The 18,379-nt window shown below is 33.2% G+C and overlaps 1 long non-coding RNA gene across 3 annotated transcripts in view; it reads left to right on the top strand.

Annotated features, from left to right (window-relative positions):
• The first annotated feature begins 6,441 nt into the window (after positions 1–6,441).
• LOC102152310 overlaps positions 6,442–18,379 on the top strand; it is a 28,254-nt gene continuing 16,316 nt past the window's right edge. For 2 of the 3 annotated variants that reach the window (XR_005382597.1, XR_005382598.1), the window contains exons 1-2: positions 6,442–6,529; positions 9,517–9,682. This is a non-coding gene — a long non-coding RNA (uncharacterized LOC102152310). Of the gene's footprint in view, positions 6,530–9,516; positions 9,683–12,780; positions 13,513–18,379 lie in introns of those variants that run through there. The other variant, XR_005382599.1, reaches the window with a different exon arrangement.

Genomic DNA, 18,379 nt, shown 5'->3' with positions numbered 1-18,379 from the left:
AATTATCTCTCCATCTCAAAATGCTTAATCTAATCATATCTACAAATTGCTTTTGCCATGTAAAGTAACATACACCCAGATTTCAGGGACTGGGGCATGAAGCATTATTCTGCTCGCCACATACACAAAAGTGAGTTGTATTTTCATTTTTACCGGCACATCAGTTTTTTTAAAAAAAAGGCTTAGCCCTTTTAATTATACTGTCATATTTCAAGTTAATTTCTGCTCTATTTTGATACTATATATTTTTCACAAATAGTTCTATTGTCTTCTGATCATTTCAGTTAATATAAGGTGAATAGTATCATCCAACTGATAGTGGAGCTAATAGCTATTTTGAACTGATATAGGACTTTTAAAATGTTCTTAACTGTTTCTGTGCACCATTTTCATTATGTTTTTCTAACAGTGTAACTTTTTCTTGTGAACCATTATCCTTCCCAGGAGAATAAGCCTTTAATAGTTCAGCTGAGACTTTTCCTCATCTTTTGATGCCAAACTTAGCCCCCAGTTCAGATACCCTCTTCTTGTCACATGAGCCATGTTTTTAATGGCATGAATGAAATCAGGTATTAGTGTTAATTATTAAGACCTCACAAAAAATTCAGGTTGCTTTAGTGAGCAATTCTGTACATTGAGTAGTGATTATTGTAAACGTCACCAAAAAAATTAAATGAAGGGTCTAGAGATGTTTTTCTCAACACAGTTACATGATAGCACAATGAACATTTTCTCACTAGGACTGGAAAGAATAAAATATTAAAGAAAACAGTTTATTATTGCAGAAGGAGGGAAAAGAAAGTGAAATGGTTTATCACTAAGCACAGTCTTTGTAGCCAAGCCATTTAAAAAATAGTGCGAATTTTATCGCTGTCCTTGTAAGAAATGAATGCGCCTCCTCTCTTCCTCCCTTGACTCTAGTTCAAGCATTATGCATGGAAGACAATACACAAAAGACAACCTATAAAATTAGGATGTTTTATTGCTTTCTATGGTTCACTGGTTGGAAGGCAGTAGAAGATCCTGTATATAAGTATCACTGCCTCTTTTAGGGAGATAAGAAGTAGTCATTCTACTTACTGTTTATGCAAAGAATATTTGGGGTTATTTAGATTTCTATAATTCACATTGCTGAGACCAAACTTGAGCTTATGGGGGAACAAAAAAAGAAAGCAAAGAGAAACCTGTATCCAAAATAAAATTGAGAGTCTGCACAGATCCTTCTCATAATTACACTTTTCTACCAACCAAACCATTATCTGTGAGGATAAAACTATGCCTAGCTTTTAAATAAGCAGTTCATATGAAAAAAAAAACCTTTATTTTTCAGTTGGCAACAAGTCCAAAGTCCATCATCCCTGAGGTGAGACTGCCAAAAATTTTAAGAACTTAGGCTTTATTTATTAACAGAAACATGTTATCCAGAACAACTGACAGATGTATATAATATGATACAACATAAATAATGAATGAATCAATAATGCTCTGTACTGGTCATGCCATATCTAGAGTATTATACTTAATACTGGACAGCTTTTCAGATCAGAGAATATTAAAGAGGAGGATGAAATCCTCAGAATAAAACTTTGATGGTTCCAGAGCTCTTAATCCTTGAAAAGAAATAAGAGAGCTTCATCATGGTCCCTGGGGAAAAGTTTCTGTTCATATAAATATTTGAACAATTAGTTATTTGCATGGACTATGTTGTAAACAAGCAATTAATTAATTAATTAAAAGACATTAAATTAGCGTAGCTCTAAGATCCAATGTGTTTTAACACCAGTTGTTACCTTTAACTTCCACAACTCTCCTAAGAGAGAGACAAAGCAGAAGTTGTTCCCATATTGTAGGTAAGGAACCCAAGCTAAGGATTAAGTGGTTTGTACAAGATCACACAAAAGTGGGAGAGCCATGTCTCAAGTATTGATATTCTCATTCTAAGTCTTGTACTCTACCATTAGACATGGTAGTCTCTAGTGAGTGTGATACTATTGTGTGAGTTAAATGAGATACATAAAAGCACATAGCATAATATGACACAGTATAGTGGATAAAAACAGAGATATTGGACTCAGATTGCCTCAACTTAAACCCCTGCCACCCTAATTTCTAGCTGTTTCATCATTTGTGAAATGGTGTATCCTACAGGATATTTGGAGGAATAAATGAGTTGGTATGCTGTGAAGTATTTTGTTGTAAAAGCTTTATCAGTGTTAATGATGCTAAAAATCTATTATTGTCTGGCACATGAAAAGCACTCAATAAATGTTAACTGCATTAGTTTTCTAATATCAGAACTGTTAATTCAGATAATGAACTAATGTATTTATCACATTGTAGAAGACATTCTAAAAATGCAGGGATTGGGAAAGAGTAGGAATTTGAATAAGCAATCTCCTGAGTTCCTTTGTAAAACTGCAACATAGGGAATCAATCATATGGAAGTTCTCTCCCAAACCAAATATGTTCTTTTTCCGTAAACTTCCATTCCATATGTATTGAATCTGTGTCTAATGTGCAATTAATTGAGTAGCTAAATATCCAAACTACCATAGGCCTCAGTAAATAAAGATACTCACAACTGTAATTACATATTCACAATTTCCTGTTGTGGCAATTTCAATATCCACCAATTCACAGGAGTTTTTGTTATGTCTTGTTAGTTGATGTGTGTATAATGTGACCTCACTGCAAAGAGTCTCCTAAAATATTCAGTTTTTTTATTTAATATTACTTTTAAGTTTGCAGATTATGCATTCCCCACATTTGCTTGGATGTTCAGAGAATAAAATTCACAGGAAAAGAACTAAGTTTATATATTTCACTAGTACAATCTAAACCAAGGTGAATTAGATGCATTTTTTTTTTCTCTCTAGGCACTGGAGCAAAAGCAGACAGTAATTTAGTCACAGTACGTCTCTGGAGGAAATTACAATTTGTAAATATGTCATGATCTGAGAAAAGGTGGATCCACTATACATATTTTACAACTATAATACTGTCTTCTGTGTGTACAAATTTATAAACCAGATACACTCTGTTCTCTGCTGGATTCATGGTCTTATCTATGGTACATATTTATTATTTTCAATATGAACTCAAGAATGATTACACTAGACCAAAGGAGTATAGCTATATATTATGGAATAACTCTAATAACCCATTACCATGTTGGTGCCTTGAATGGTAAGTAAGAAATTTTTCAAATTGTTTTATTATTTTGTCAAAAAAAGGGAATTAATATTTAAGCTAATGTAGAAGAAAAAAGATGCCTATAAATTATTGACAGTGAAAGATTCCTGTATAAATTTTACAAATCTGTATGATGTATTGAGCAAAATGTTTTCCATTTCCAAATTGTTTTCAATTATTTGTTTATTTTGTTTTTAATGGTTAATGCCTTTTTTCTTTTTGTTATTGTTTTTTCTCACCATTATTCTTCCCAATTTTCTACTGCTTGTAACTTTGTTGATTTCTTACATACATATATATATTTTTTAACAAATGTACTGAGATATAATTTATACACAATACACTACATACATTTAAATATTAAGTTTTGATAAATGTGACAGATATACTTCTTTTAAAGATTTATTTATTTTGAGAAAGAGAGGGAGAATAAGCAAGAGGGGCAAAGAGAGAAGGAGAAACTATGCCAAACAGGCTCCACATGCTGAGCATGCAATCCCAAGATCAGGACCTAAGCAGAAACAAAGAATGGGATGCTTAACTAACTATGTCATTCAGGTGCCCTGACAGATATACTTTTTTAATTACCACTAATTTCAAGATATAGAAATTTCTCTCCCAAATTTTTTGTTCCCCTTTGCTATCCATTTCTCATGCCACCTGGCCTCAGACAACTACTGATCTAACTTGTAAATCTAGATCAATTAGCATTTTCTAAAATTTTATGTAAAGTTTATGCTATATAAACTCTTTTTACCTGATGTCTTTCACTTATGTGATTTTAAGATCCATTCATATTGTTGTATATATTAGCAGTTGGTTCCATTTTATATCTGAGTAGTACATTGTTATAAAGATTTACCATGTCTTTATATATGTACCAGCTGATAAGCATTTGGATTGTTCCCAGTTTGGGATATTATAAATAAAGCTGCTATAAATATTGGTGTATAAATCTTTAAATAGATATAATTAAATAAATAAATAGATAGTAAATAAATAAATAATTTTTCTCCCTTTCGGATAAATGCTTTGTAGTAGAATGGATGAGTTCTATGGTAGGTTTATGTTTAATTTCACTAGAAACTGCCAACCTGTTTTTCAAAATAGTTGTACCATTTACAACCTAATCCACAGTATATGAAAGTTTCATGTTTCTACATCCTTACCATCTCTGGGTATTATCAATCTCTTTAATTTTCACCATCTAATGGGTATGTATCTAATTGTGGTTTATATTGAATTTCCATGATGATTAAGGATTTGAGAATATTGGCCATTCATAAATCTTCTTGAAGTATCTTCTCAAAACCTTTGCTCATCTTTGAGTTTATTTTCTTATGATTGAGTTGTAAACACTCTTCATACATTGTAGACAAAAGTTCTTTGTCTAATATAAGTATTATGAACAGGAATCCCTGGGTGGCTCAGTGGTTTAGTGCCTGCCTTTGGCCCAGGGCATAATACTGGAGTCCCAGGATCGAGTCCCACATCAGGCTCCCTGCATGGAGCCTGCTTCTCCCTCTGCCTCTCCCTCTCCCTCTCTCTCTCTCTCTCTCTCTCTGTGTGTGTGTGTGTGTCTCATAAATAAATAAATAAAATCTTTAAAAAATTAAAAAAAAAATTTTAAATGAGTTGTGAACATCTTTCTCCAGTCTGTGGCTTGCCTTTTTACTTCTTTAATGATATCTTTCAAAGAAAAATTGTTTTAATTTGGATAAAGCCCAGTTTATTATTTTTTTCTCTTATAGATTGTGTTTTATTCCTTGAGCAGAAGGAAAAGGATATCAGATGAAAATTTGGATCTACACATAGGAATGAAGAGCACCAGAAATGATAAATATGTATATTTTCCAACTACAATGGTACATAACTAAAAATCAATAATAATACAAAGCTGGAAAATGTACAATGTAAATATTAATATTTGACATTGTAAATATTAAACAACGCACTACTGCACAAGCAATAGACCAAATAAGAAATCAAATGGCAAATCAAATTAAGTTTCAAAACAAAAGAAAAGGAAAATGCAATATTCTAAAACCCAACATCTGCAGCAGAAGCAGATGTTAGAGTGAAACTTATGCTATAAAAGTTTGTATTAAGGAAAAAAGTTCAAATAAGCAACATTTTACTACAAGAACGAGGAAAAAGAGGAAACTTAGCTGAAATTTAGTAGGGGAGTAACAAAAAAATCAGAAATAAATAAAATTGAGACCAGAATAAACAATAACATTGAAAATAATGACCAGTTTTTCCAAACACATAAAACAAAATTGGTTGGAAATGCTTTAACCTCATTAAATAAGAAGAAAAAGAGAGAGGACTTAAAAACCAAATGAGAAATGGAAAACAATACAACAGATAACCACAGAAATACATATTGTGATAACAGATTATTATAAACAATTATATGCTAACAAGTCAGATGACTTAAAAAACAAACAAACAAACAGATAATTCCTAAAAATGCACAAATCCCATTCATTACTTTGACTATATCATACTACTCCTTTTTGGCTTGCCAAGTTTCTGTTGAGAAATCTCTAGGTAGCATTATGGTTTTTCCCTTGTAAATTAATGACTTCTTTTGTCTTCCTGTTTTTAAGATTATTTTCTTTATTACACTATTTTGCAAATTTAATTACAATATGTCTTGGTGTTGGCCTGCTTTTGTTGATTTTGATGGGAGTGTTCTGTGCCTCCTGGATCTGGATGTCCATTTCCTTCCCCATTAGGATAGTTTTCAGCTATTATTTCTTACAATACATTTTCTGCCCCCTTTTCTCTCTCTTCCTTTTCTGGGACTCCTATAATGTGAATGTTATTATATTTGATGGAGTCACTAAGGTATGTAAGTCTATTCTCATGATGCATAATTCTTTTTCTCTTTTATTCAGCTACATTATTTTCCATTATTTTGTCTCCTAGGTGACTAATTCATTCCTCTTCTTTTTCCAGCCTGCTGTTCATTGCATCAAGCCTGTTTCTAATTTCATCTATTGCATTCTTCATCTCTGATTCTTTTTTTAGCTCTTTTATCTCTGTTATAAAGGGTCTTACTGTTGTCTTATATTCTTTTCTCAAGCCCAGTGAGAATCCTGATGATTGTTGCATTACATCCTCTATCAGGCATGTTACTTATATTTGTTTCACTTAGATTTCTGGACATGGCCTTATCTTTTTCTCTTTTGGGGATAAATTCCTCCATCTTGGCATTTTGTCTGAGTTTTTGCCTTTTTCTGTGTTAGAAAAGCCAGTTATGGCTCCTGCTTCTGAAAGCAATGGCCTGAGAAAGAAGAGGTCACTTAGTGCCCAGGGCCTGGCACTTTAGGTAAGCGTGCTGTGTGTACTCTGCTATTGTGTTGTGGCTGTTCTGTCCTTCAAGCCAGTCATCTGCAGAGGTTCTCCTTGCCTGCTGTGTGCAGTGTTTGCTCCTTGGCCTGAATGTGGTGAGTTTTAAGGAGTTGTGCTCTGGTCTGTTTATGAAATGAGACCTGACACAGTCTTCTTAAGTTTGTAACATTTTTTATGTGCTTTAACTAGGGGATTCTTCTGTGTATACTTGAAGAAAAAATATATTCTATTTTTCTTAGATGGAATGTTTTATGTATATCTTTTAGGACCATGTATCCTGAAGTATGCTTCATATAAAAAATGTTCTTGTTGAAAATTAACTGAGGGTACTCATTTAAAATACAGCATATCAGAGGGGAGGTGGATGGGGGCATGTTTGAAATAAGTGAAGGGGATTAAAAGTACACTTATCATGATGAGCACTAAGTAATGATACATAGAACTACTGAATCACTATGAAACTAATATAACACTGTGTATTAATTACACTGAAATTGGAATTAAAAATGATAAACATGTTGGTAAATATAAAAGTTTTCCTTGTCTTACTCTTTTTAAAGAGAACTATCAAGTCATATTAGTAATTGGTGGGAGTCCTCGGTACCTTGCCACATGGATTTCTCTGTGCGATTGCTTGAGTGTCCTCACGACATAGCAGCTGGTTTCCCTCAGAGACAGTGAGCTGAGAGTGAGAAGAGGAAGCTGTAATGCCCTTTACGACTTCCTCCAAAAGTCATATATACCTTTACTTTTAGCACATTCTAGTGATTAGATGTAAGTCACAAAATCCACACTTTAGGTGAAGAGAATCTTCTGAAGGAGGAATGTCAAAGAATTTATGGACAAGTTTAAAGACCACAGATATGTGGGTGGTTAAACAGCTGAAAGTAATGAATATCATTTTAGTCATGCAGAATTCAAGGTATTTTTTTTGTAAAAGAAACAAAAACATATTTTGCTTTTAAGAAATTATCCTTTACTCATTAGCTATATATGTTGGGATTATCAGCCAACAGCAAGCCCTTCATTCCCTCCCCAACCCAAAGTGAAAATATGTGACCCAGAGGTCACTGGACAATATTGTCATAAAACCTCTTAATTTTTCGTATCCATCATCTGTGTTTTCTGGTGAATTATTGCTCCATCTCAAGACATAAAAAGATCAGTTTGAGAGTAGGTGCATAAATAATGCTAAGTAATCATGGACTTTTGTGCATCTATTTAGACACATGTCTAATGGAGTGGATTAAAACAAGTGGAGTGGTAAAGAACTTAGATTCTAAGGTGAGACTCCTTTGGGTTGGCAACCTGGACCTGCCACAATAGGGTTGTGTGACCTTGTATGACCTTGTGTAAGTCACTTAAACGTTTCTGTGTTATAGTTTCCTCATGTCTAAAATTGATATTAAAATATAGTAACTATCTCACAGGATTGCTATGGATATCAAAAGAATTAAGATATATCATAAGGTATGTTGTACATTCATATTTATATTTATAATTATATTATTTACATGTAGCTACTGGGATGATCTGAATCTGTGGATGTAGGCATTCATGTTCCTACACATGTAAAAAGAGACTCCTTGTAAAATGAAACCCAAACAAAGATAGAATAAAAATTAAAATGTGGTACCAATATCATTGAGCCCCTGAATCCAGCTCCCTATCTACCAACTTTCTAAAAATCATATCTTAGCTTTATATCAAAATATTCCTAAAGTTATTTTGCTACACAAAAGAAATGTAATTGAATATCTAACAGCTTAAATTTACTTTTCAAATTATTATTCAATGAAGCAAATTATAACTTTCTATAAAATATATTATTATTTTGTGTGTAAATAGGTATATTCCATATGAGAGGATATAAAGATATATACACTCACATAGATATGTTCTAAGCAAGTAATTTTCTGTCATATATTTCTTGCCAAAACATGTTTTAAAAGTGATATGACAGCTTTTTGATAATTCATTATATGAAGAAAAGGCTAGGAAAGCAATTATATAAGTACCTTCAATTGAAGACTAAGTATTATTCACTTTCTTGTGCTCAATAGGATATATAAAGGTTCTTTTTAATTCAGATCATGGATATTTTTAACAACAAGAAAAACAGTGCCATATTTTCTAGAATTAGAACAGTCCAAAAAAAATCACTTGTCACAATATTAGTATCAAAATGTTCTTAATTTTCTAACAAGAAACTAAGAAGTGGTCACAAACACTAATAACGAGGAAAGTAAAATTTAATTAGACTGGCTTTACAGTGACATAAGAAATGCCTATGAGTCCACTGCATCTTATACAATTAAGCTATATGTGAAATGTGACCAAAATTAACCATAAATTTTGAAATATAAATTGTTGAACACATCTAAAAATAAGGAATGTTTCAAAATATTGATTGGCAAAAATATCTTGAAATTTGACAGATAATCAATTCAATTTTTTATTATTCGCTCAAATGTGTATGGCTCATGCCACAATTTCATTGATGTTACCTGTTTAAAAGCACATAATCACATAATATATTGATAGCAAGTTATTGTGAAATGTTTGTAGACACAGCCTGGTGCTGGAGTGTCACATTCTTCAGAACTTCATGGCAAATTCAAAACAAATATTTTAAGTTAACAATTTCTGGGAATTAGAATTACTTGCCAATTTTCACCACATATGCTAATTACTCTTTACACATTCATGCCATGGGACCTGTTCTGGAATTCCAAGCCACATAAGTTTAGCAGGCTCATTTTGGGCCACTGTTGTAAATTTGGAATTTAGAATACTTAATAAGCAAGAGGGATTTAAAGGAGAGAAAAAAAGAAATGACCCCTTTTTTTCTGAGGTTGAAGAAAGCATATCATGCAGAAGAGAACCGGATGCAACCACAGTGAGAATTGACTTATATTCATGCCACATGCTACTATTTTCGATTTCACTGCTGTTTTTTCTCAGTGCAAATAGTTCACACTCTTGGCCTCATGTTGAGCAACACACCTGGTAGCAGGAAGAAGACCTTGAAGCAGATGATCTGCTACACTGCTCATAGCACTTGCTCTGTGGGGAAGCTGTGCTCATTTTGAATTCTGCTGTGGATGAGAAGACAAACCAATAACCTGTGGTAAGTTGAAACACACACAAAATTAACCTTGATAGGCCAATAATGGAGAAACCAATCAAAAGACAACACATTAGCCAGTACACTAACTCTGATTGATTCACCGTGCTTTTCTCTAACAAGGCATTTATGGTTCTTGTTAAGGTAACTGACTTGCATGCTTTCTTCTAGATTCATACGCTTATAGAGCTAGTCTCTTTTTAAAGATATTTTACATTTTCTTTTGCAAATGTCACTTTTATAGTCTTCTATGAACTCTTATGGAATCCCTATGTTTCTACCTACTTCTTCATAATTATTTAACTTTTGAACTATTGTAATCATTAATAATCACCATCATATTAGTGGATAATAGCCCCTGATACTGCTGTTTTTGTTATTAATATTATCATTATTTTCTCAATTAATGGCCAGTATCAAAGAACCATCTCAGTGTATCCTAAAATAACTATCCTATTCTTTAATAGGATGACAGATGGAGAATCAGAATATGAATTATAGTTTTTAATAATAAAGGAATGGCAGTGATAGTATTTTCTGTTTTGAATGATATATTAATTGCATATTTAAATGACTAATACATTCTGTATTAAGGCTAAAATTTATTTGACAAACATACATTGCAATTATCATGTATAGGCATAATTATAAATGCTTTAAAAATTAATTCACTTCATCCCATAACAATCTTTTAAGATACATTGTTATTATCATAATTTTAGAGTTCAGGAGACAGTGTGCCAAGGTAACACTGATTAAAATGATAAAATAGGGATTTGAACCCATAACGTCTGGTTGCAGAGTCTCTTAAACACTGTGCTATGTTGTCAAAAAAATAATAAAATAAAAGAGAGCAGAGGAAGGGGATTTTGTAAGAGGATGGTTATGGTAATATTTTTTTGATTCTCATAAACATGGAGCAATAGATAGTAAGACATATAAAACAGCTAAGTATATCCAAAAATTCATAAGCAATATTTACAGCAAAGCAAGGTGACAAGGTATCCCTGTAAACTTCAAAATACAGTTGCTTGAGGATAACCACCAATGACCACAAGACCCATATTATATCAGCTTCTGTGCAAGGAAGCAGAGAAAAGCAACATGATGTCAGACAGAAGTAAGAAAAGGAGAAGCCCAAAATATGTAACACCGCCAGACAGTGGTAGTGCCATTTTAAAAAGGTAGCTGAAACTAATTATGTTCTCACCAAAACCAATATGAGATGGGTTGAGGGGGTCATAGTAAAAATCATCTAAAAAGGCAAAAGCAGTTTGGCCCCTGGGAAATCTCAAAAGTGACAGTTAGGTCTCCTAAGCTAAGGAGAAACTGCCTGGAGGTGAAATCAAAATTGAGCAAGACAATTATAATAGAGATGAAAGAAAGAAAACTTTCAGAGAAAAGTAAAGAAGGAAACAGAACCAGGAAATCTTAGAAAACAAGCTTCTATAGTTTTGGTGTTAGATAAAAATAGGGAAGAAGGGATTGAGAGAAGTTTAGGAACTCTTCCAAACCTCCTGCTAAAAGTTCAGAAAAAAATAATTTCACATCACATTAGGAAATAAGTATTGAGGTAAAATTCCATACAAAATTCTTATATGAAAGCATGCCAAAAGATTTGTGCAGATGAACTATTATATTCTAGTTTAAGATGAGCTAATGTACATTAAAAATTACCTAAACCATGAAAAACACATCAAAATAAACATGAAAGAAAATCTCAAATATATTGATAGAATTCAAGAAAAAAAATAGAAGAAACCATCTTTTCAGAAATAAAGAATGAATTAGAGAAACATAAGCAAAAATAAACATAGCAGTTTACACTTAGAAGGAGACATAGAAGATAAAGAAGTGAAAATTTTAAAAATTCAGAAGTAAATGAAAGGTTAAGAAGAGAGAGAAAGTGACAAATATTGAAGATAAGCAAAGAAAATCCAAGAAGGAAGGCCCAACAAACATTAATAGCAGCACAAAGAATGGAGGAAGAGGAGGAGGGAAAAACACTAAAAATACCAATTTGGGAAAATTCCTTACATAAAGAAGCATTAAAATTATATATTGAAACATTACCACATACATGGGAGTATGGTCCCAAAGTAAACAATGCCAAGAAAAACTTGGCTTCGCCAATAGTAAGCCTGTGGATATCTGTAGATCTGGGTAAGACTAAATAATTGTTAAAATGGAGGGAGGGGGCACCTGGGTGGCTCAGTTGGTTAAGTGTCAGAGTCTTGATTTCAGCTCAGGTCATTATCTCTCAGGGTTGTGAGATCAAACCCAGGTTGGGCTCTGTGTTCAGCAGGAAGTCTGCTGGAAATTCTCTCTTTCCCTGTCATTTTGTCCTTCCCCCTGCCAAATAAATTAAAAACCTCTTTAAAAATTTTCTGAAATGGAGGGAGTATTGTTTGAACGCTATTATATATTCAGATTTCTTAAAATCATGAAATAAATGAGGAGAGTTTTTATGAAAAAAAATTTTTAACTATTCTCATTAATTATATTGGAGGTGGTAGCATTAATATTCAGATTATTGGATATCTAATGTATAAAGCAAATAGGTAATTATGAGTTATTCAAACTATATCATCATTTGGATACTGAATGAATATTTTTTGATTGGAAGAAAGGAGATATAAACATAATATAGAAGAGTTAAGTTAAAAAAAATCCTGTAGAACTACATTTGAATTAGAAATATATATATGAACTCTTGTTATTATGATATTCATTTCTATTGTGCTTTGCTGACTGCATAGTTCTGGAATGCAATCCAGTTACAATGAGCATTCCTAATTCCCAGATTGGAGTTTTTAATTTCCCTTTAGCACTGAACAAAATCAGGGTTTCATGGAGAAATAGCTGATTCCAAGCCTGGAGCAGGAAATGAACAGAATGAAAGTAAAATACCTCCATATCAGACATCAAGGAAGCCTTCAAAGACTATTACAGTCATGTCAAAATGATTCAAGAGCCAATTTGAAGAGGTTCTCATTGGCAATGATAGCATACATTTATTCATAATATATTAAAAACGTCATTGGTTCTGGGCTGAAGCCTTTATTTGTTGGTACAAGACTCCAGTGTTTTTCCTGTCTCAGGTGTGGAAGCCCATACAGAAAAAAGGACCAGAAACTCAAAGTAGTTTGCAGTGCTGAGCCCCCTACATAGACAGCAGCTCTTCTGGAGAGTCCCACAGTCCTGGGATGGACTTCATGAGAATGAAAAATAACTTTTGTTAAACTACTGAAAAAAAAAGTAATTGGTTAATGTTGAAGGATTATAGGGAACCAACTATCTTGCAAATAAAAGGATGAACTCAAGCATTTATCATGGCTTTCCAGTTTGAATATTCCAAGGATAACCAAATAGTGTCTTTTTCTAAAAGCACTTAATTAATAAATAAACAGACTGAGAATATGACTTTATTTTGCAACCTCCAATGAATTAATGGACCTGCACATTAAGGATAACTTCTGATGACATCACAAAAAAGACACATGCAGACACAGGTATACTAACTCCAAAATCTAAATCATCAGATACTCTACAGAGCAAATACCCAGCATTCTTCAACAGACTATGGATGACTTAAAAGATAGCAAAATTACTAAATTATGTTAGCTAGGGATTCTCACATGGACATAACATTATAAAGGAGTGCAAGGATGTGGTAACCAGGATAATGATCAGTTGGGGAAGAAAGGAGGGGATTAGAACTGGTATAGGCATCATGGAGAGGTCTCTGAGTTCTATATATTGACTTAAATTGTAGTTACAAAAGTGTCCATCTTAAAATATCTCATTGAACCATACATTTGCTTCGTGTGTTTTTCTGCATCTGCATTTTATTTTCTAGTAAAAAAGATAAAAGTGATAACTGATTTATCTTTTATGAAACATTTACTTGGATATTAGCATATACTATATCTTCCAAGTATAGCTTTTAAGTCAAAATATCTACTTCTTACTTTAAATCTGTTTGGGACACAAGAATTCATCAATTTTCCAAACATCAGAAAGTCATTGCAGATGTCATGCTTCTCTCCTGTTAAAACCACTTTGGGCAATCTGCTTTAACTTCCCCATATATCCCTTTCTTGCAGTGCCTGCCTGGGTTGGTAGACCACACACTCTTGATTTCAGGGTCATGAATTCAAGCCCCATGTTGGGCATGGAGCCTACTTAAAAAAAAAGGCAACATAACTTTCCCATATATCGCTATCTTGTAAATCCCATCACCAATGCCCTCTTTCAGTCTTAATACTACTCTTTTGTATAGCAGAGATTATCTGGTATATGATCTTCTATTTCATCCTCCATTATGCTACCAAGGTATTATTTCAAAAATTATCAGTTGAGCTATAATGATTCCTGACTAGGATGTCAAATATAATTTAAGAAAATCAGGGCAGCCCCGGTGGCGCAGCGGTTTAGCGCCGCCTGCAGCCCGGGGTGTGATCCTGGAGACCCAGGATCAAGTCCCACATCAGGCTTGTTGCGTGGAGCCTGCTTCTCCCTCTGCCTGTGTCTCTGCCTCTCTCTCTCTCTCTGTGTCTCTATGAATAAAAAAAAAAAAAAAAAAAAGAATACACTTAGAAAATCAGATGTAAGAATATAGGTTTTGCTTCTTTACAGAAATTAAATTCAATAATACACTTTAGTAAATGTTCAATTAGCATTATTTTAAAGCAAGTTTGAGTCTATTATTAGATGAAGTTATAGAACTGGATTAATAAAACAAAGTTCTGATGTTTCAAGGAAAACAGAATGATATTTTTCAAATCACAAATACTCGCTACCATTGAAGTTTACATTGGAATTTGTCACCTTAGAAGCTGACTACCTAGGCTGTTGGAAGGAAGATAGGTAGGAAAATGGGCAGAATGGATACAGAGGAGGGGGAGATATCAGCTTCCAGTTATGGAATGGGTAGGTCTCAAGAGTGGGGAGCACAGCATGGGGAATATAGTTAACAATACGATGGCATTGTGGTGACAGATAGTAGCTACACTGTGGTGAGCATAGCATAGTGGATGGAGATGTTGAATTGCTATCTTGTATGCTTGAAACTAATGTTACATTGTGCCAACTATACTCCTATAAAAATAGGAAGGAAGAAAGGGAAAGAGGGAGAAAGAGAGGGAGAAAGGAGGGAAGGAAGGAAGAAATGAAGTTGACCACCTAATTAGGCTAAGTACACTATAATTGTTGGATTATCCAAAAGATGAATCTTTAGGTTTATCCAGTCAGAGTAAGTTCATAGCAGCTTGCAGACTCTTATTTTTAAGATGGTCAGGAGAGTTACAGATGAGACTTTGACAGAGTCATAAACATTGCATTTTCAATCTGGAAAACACTTTAGGAGCCTCATAGTCCTGTTTCATAAACACAGACATTTAAGCAGAGAGATCAAGGATATGCCCAAAGTCCTAGTAATAGAGGTGACAAATAAAAGAAACCAGGTTGCTCAGTTCCCAATCCATTGTTCTTTCCTCTTAGGTATCAATAAAATAGAGGAGCTCAGAGACATTGCTAGAAAAAATAAGCACTTTCAAGAGCAAAAGCAAACTTACCTTTGCCCAGAGAAGCCTTCCCAACCACATAATACATGGGATGTGTGAGGAAAGAGCAGAAGGGACTCCCTGCTTAGTTCAATCCCAGCCCTAGTATTGATGCACTTTAGGGTAGCAAGAGGTTTCTATCAGCCACTGAACTATTCAATAAGTATATTATTAACTCAAATAGTTCATCAACATTAATTTTATTAGATTACAATATGAGTTACATAGTTTTCATAGAATGAGTCAATAAAAAGTTTGAAACATAGTTCCCATAAAAATGTATATTTAAAAAATATCTGCCTGGAGTGCCTGGGTGGTTCAGTCAATTAAATATCTGACTCTTGATTTTGGCTCAGGTCATGATTCCTGGTCATGAGGTTGAGCCCCATGTGGAACTCTGTGCTAAGCACAGAGTCTGCTTAAGATTCTCTCTCTCCTCCTGCTGCCCCTCTCCCCTGCTCATACACACACTCTCTCATAAAAAAAAAAAAAAAAAGAAAGAAAGAAAGAAAGAAAGAAAGAAAGAAGAAAAATCCGTTTTAAGAAAGCAGAGGGATTTGAAAAATATTATACAGAATAACTTCTAACTGATCAAGAAGGAAAAATATGAATAAAAATTATAACTATCAACATAGATATTAAGAAAAGGGTATCTAGAGGTGTCTTGGTGGCTCAGTTAAGCAGCAGTTAAGACTGCTGACTTTAGCTCAGATCATGACACGTTGTCGAGTCAGGATTTGCATTTAGCATGGAGCTTGCTTAAGATTCTCTCTTTAGGGACACCTGGGTTGGCTTGGTTAAGCATCTGCCCTTGTCTTAGGTTGTGATCTCAGGATCCTGGGATCAAGCCCTATATCGGGCTTCCTGCTTAGTGGGGAAGCTTCCTCTCTCTCTCTCTGCCCCTCCCCCTGTTCATGCTCTCTCTCTCTTTCTCTCTCAAATAAAAAAAAATAAAAACCTAAAAAAAAATATATATGTATATATATGTTTATATGTGTGTATATATCTATCTATATCTATATCTATATCTATATCTATCTATATATATATATATATCAGTCCCCTAACTTTCTGTAACATGGAGAAATTAAATAAAGGTAGTGTTTCATCCAGTTTTTTATCTTTGATGTGAAGATTACATAGAGGAAAATTCTATATTTAAGGTTTTTTTTTTTAAGATTTATTTCTTTATTGGGGAAGCGAGCGGCAAAAGGAGAGAATATTGAAGCAGAATCCCTGCTGAGTGCAGAACACATGTGGGGCTTGACTTCATGACCCATGAGATCATGACCTAAGCTGAAACCAAGAGCCAGATGCTCAACTGACTGAGCCACCCAAGTGCCCTATTTAACCAATAATAAAAAACAGTATAAGTTGCAGCAAAACTTAGGTTTTCGATATGAGAGTAACTAGTTTATACTTTCTTTCATTCCATAAAAGCAGCATTTCCTTTACATTTTTTCTCTGAAAATAAGATTTTTCTATTTAAAGTAAATTAAAATTACCTATGTTCCAACTTTAGAAATCCATCAGGGCAAATGCAGTCCAGAATTTGGTCATAAGGAATTACATTTTAAGTGTTAGGTATATGTACCAAATCAAGATGTAGAAACAAAAGGCATAATTTCAAATGGGAAATCTGAATTTCCAATAAGAAACTGAGATTTCTTCACTAGAAAATGTTTCTCTTATATTCTGTGGCTAACATATGCTATAGGCTTACATTAAACAAAAGAAAATGTGTATTAAACATTAAAGAGTGACAGATGTATCAAATAAAAGGAATAGTTTGTAATTTCATACTATTTTTCATTTCTTTTTGAATATTTGAAATAAAAGTGAAAAGAGTAAAAAGGGGGAAGATTGTACAAAATAAGTGTTCTTTTGTTAAGTCTCTTTCTTAGCATATCTTAATTATTCTTTCCATAGAATCTTACTTATATTCTGATTAAAATTTCATTATTGCCAAGTATGTCAGAACAGGTGATAATGATAAATTTCATTATTTCCTAGTGTATGCACATTAAATTAGCTAACCATATTCGAGTATGCTTTTTATTAGATAAATAGGGAATATTGAAAATGAGGGAGAAAGCCCTCTAGACAATTGAAATGTTTCTTTTAAATTCATTAATACTAAAGGTCTTTTCTTCCACTACCTGATATGTCTCAAAAAATTCATTCTTTATTTTGAGTAATCACACCAAAGTGGCAATTCAATGATATAGTATTTGGAAAATTTTAAAGGACATTGTTTTAAAAAATGTTCACTCTCTTTGTTACTAATGTCAGTGTGTCTGGATTGCCAAAAGAGTTTTTTAAAAAGCTGACAATCTAACAATGTAATTATTTTCATTGTCATCTCAATAAAGAATTCATCTAGCTGTCTGACTTTGAGCAATTCATGTGGCTTTAGCTGTAAAATAACTTTTTAAGAAATAAATTGAGGGGCTCATCCATCAAATCTCTAATCACTTCTTTTCTTTTAGAGCGCTTTAGATACTATAAGGGCAGTGATGCTGGGAAGCTAGAAGGCAAGGATTTCTTTATTTCATTTCCCAGTGGATTCTTAGAATGTCAATAATATTTATTTTAAGATAACACTTTGGTTTTTGTTACCTTGGCTTTGTGTTACTTTAAAATCAGCTATTTGATGAATATATAGGATATAATATAATTGGCATATTCATGCCAAAGAATAAAATGTGTTCTGTTCCTAAAGTAAAGGATTCTGATAAATTTATAAAAGAATATTAATTTTATTTGTGAGATATCCTTTATTTTTATTTGCTATGATTTTTATATGAATAGATAGGTAACACTAGGTCCTGGGGTTGGGCATTTAAATAAGTATGATCTTCTTTTTAAACATCTTAGCAAGACATCAGAGCTACAACAGAGACCTTGACAGTTACAACCACCAATGACTTCCCCTGACATTGAACAAGAATAAAACAGATGCTTCAGTGTACCATATAGCATTGTTCTGCTGCTTTAAAATCACAGTCCAATAGCTGTCTAATTACTCATTCATTTTACTGTTTACAAAATAATCCCAATATTTCTATTCTCCTCTATACTAAACATTTTTAATATAGAACAAATCCAACATTAAGATGGAAAATAAATGTATTTT

The sequence above is a fragment of the Canis lupus genome, chromosome 32, assembly GCF_011100685.1.
Source record: "Canis lupus familiaris isolate Mischka breed German Shepherd chromosome 32, alternate assembly UU_Cfam_GSD_1.0, whole genome shotgun sequence".
NCBI lineage: Eukaryota > Metazoa > Chordata > Mammalia > Carnivora > Canidae > Canis > Canis lupus.
Note: the sequence above shows the minus strand (reverse complement) of the source record. Positions and strands in the feature narration are given on the sequence as shown.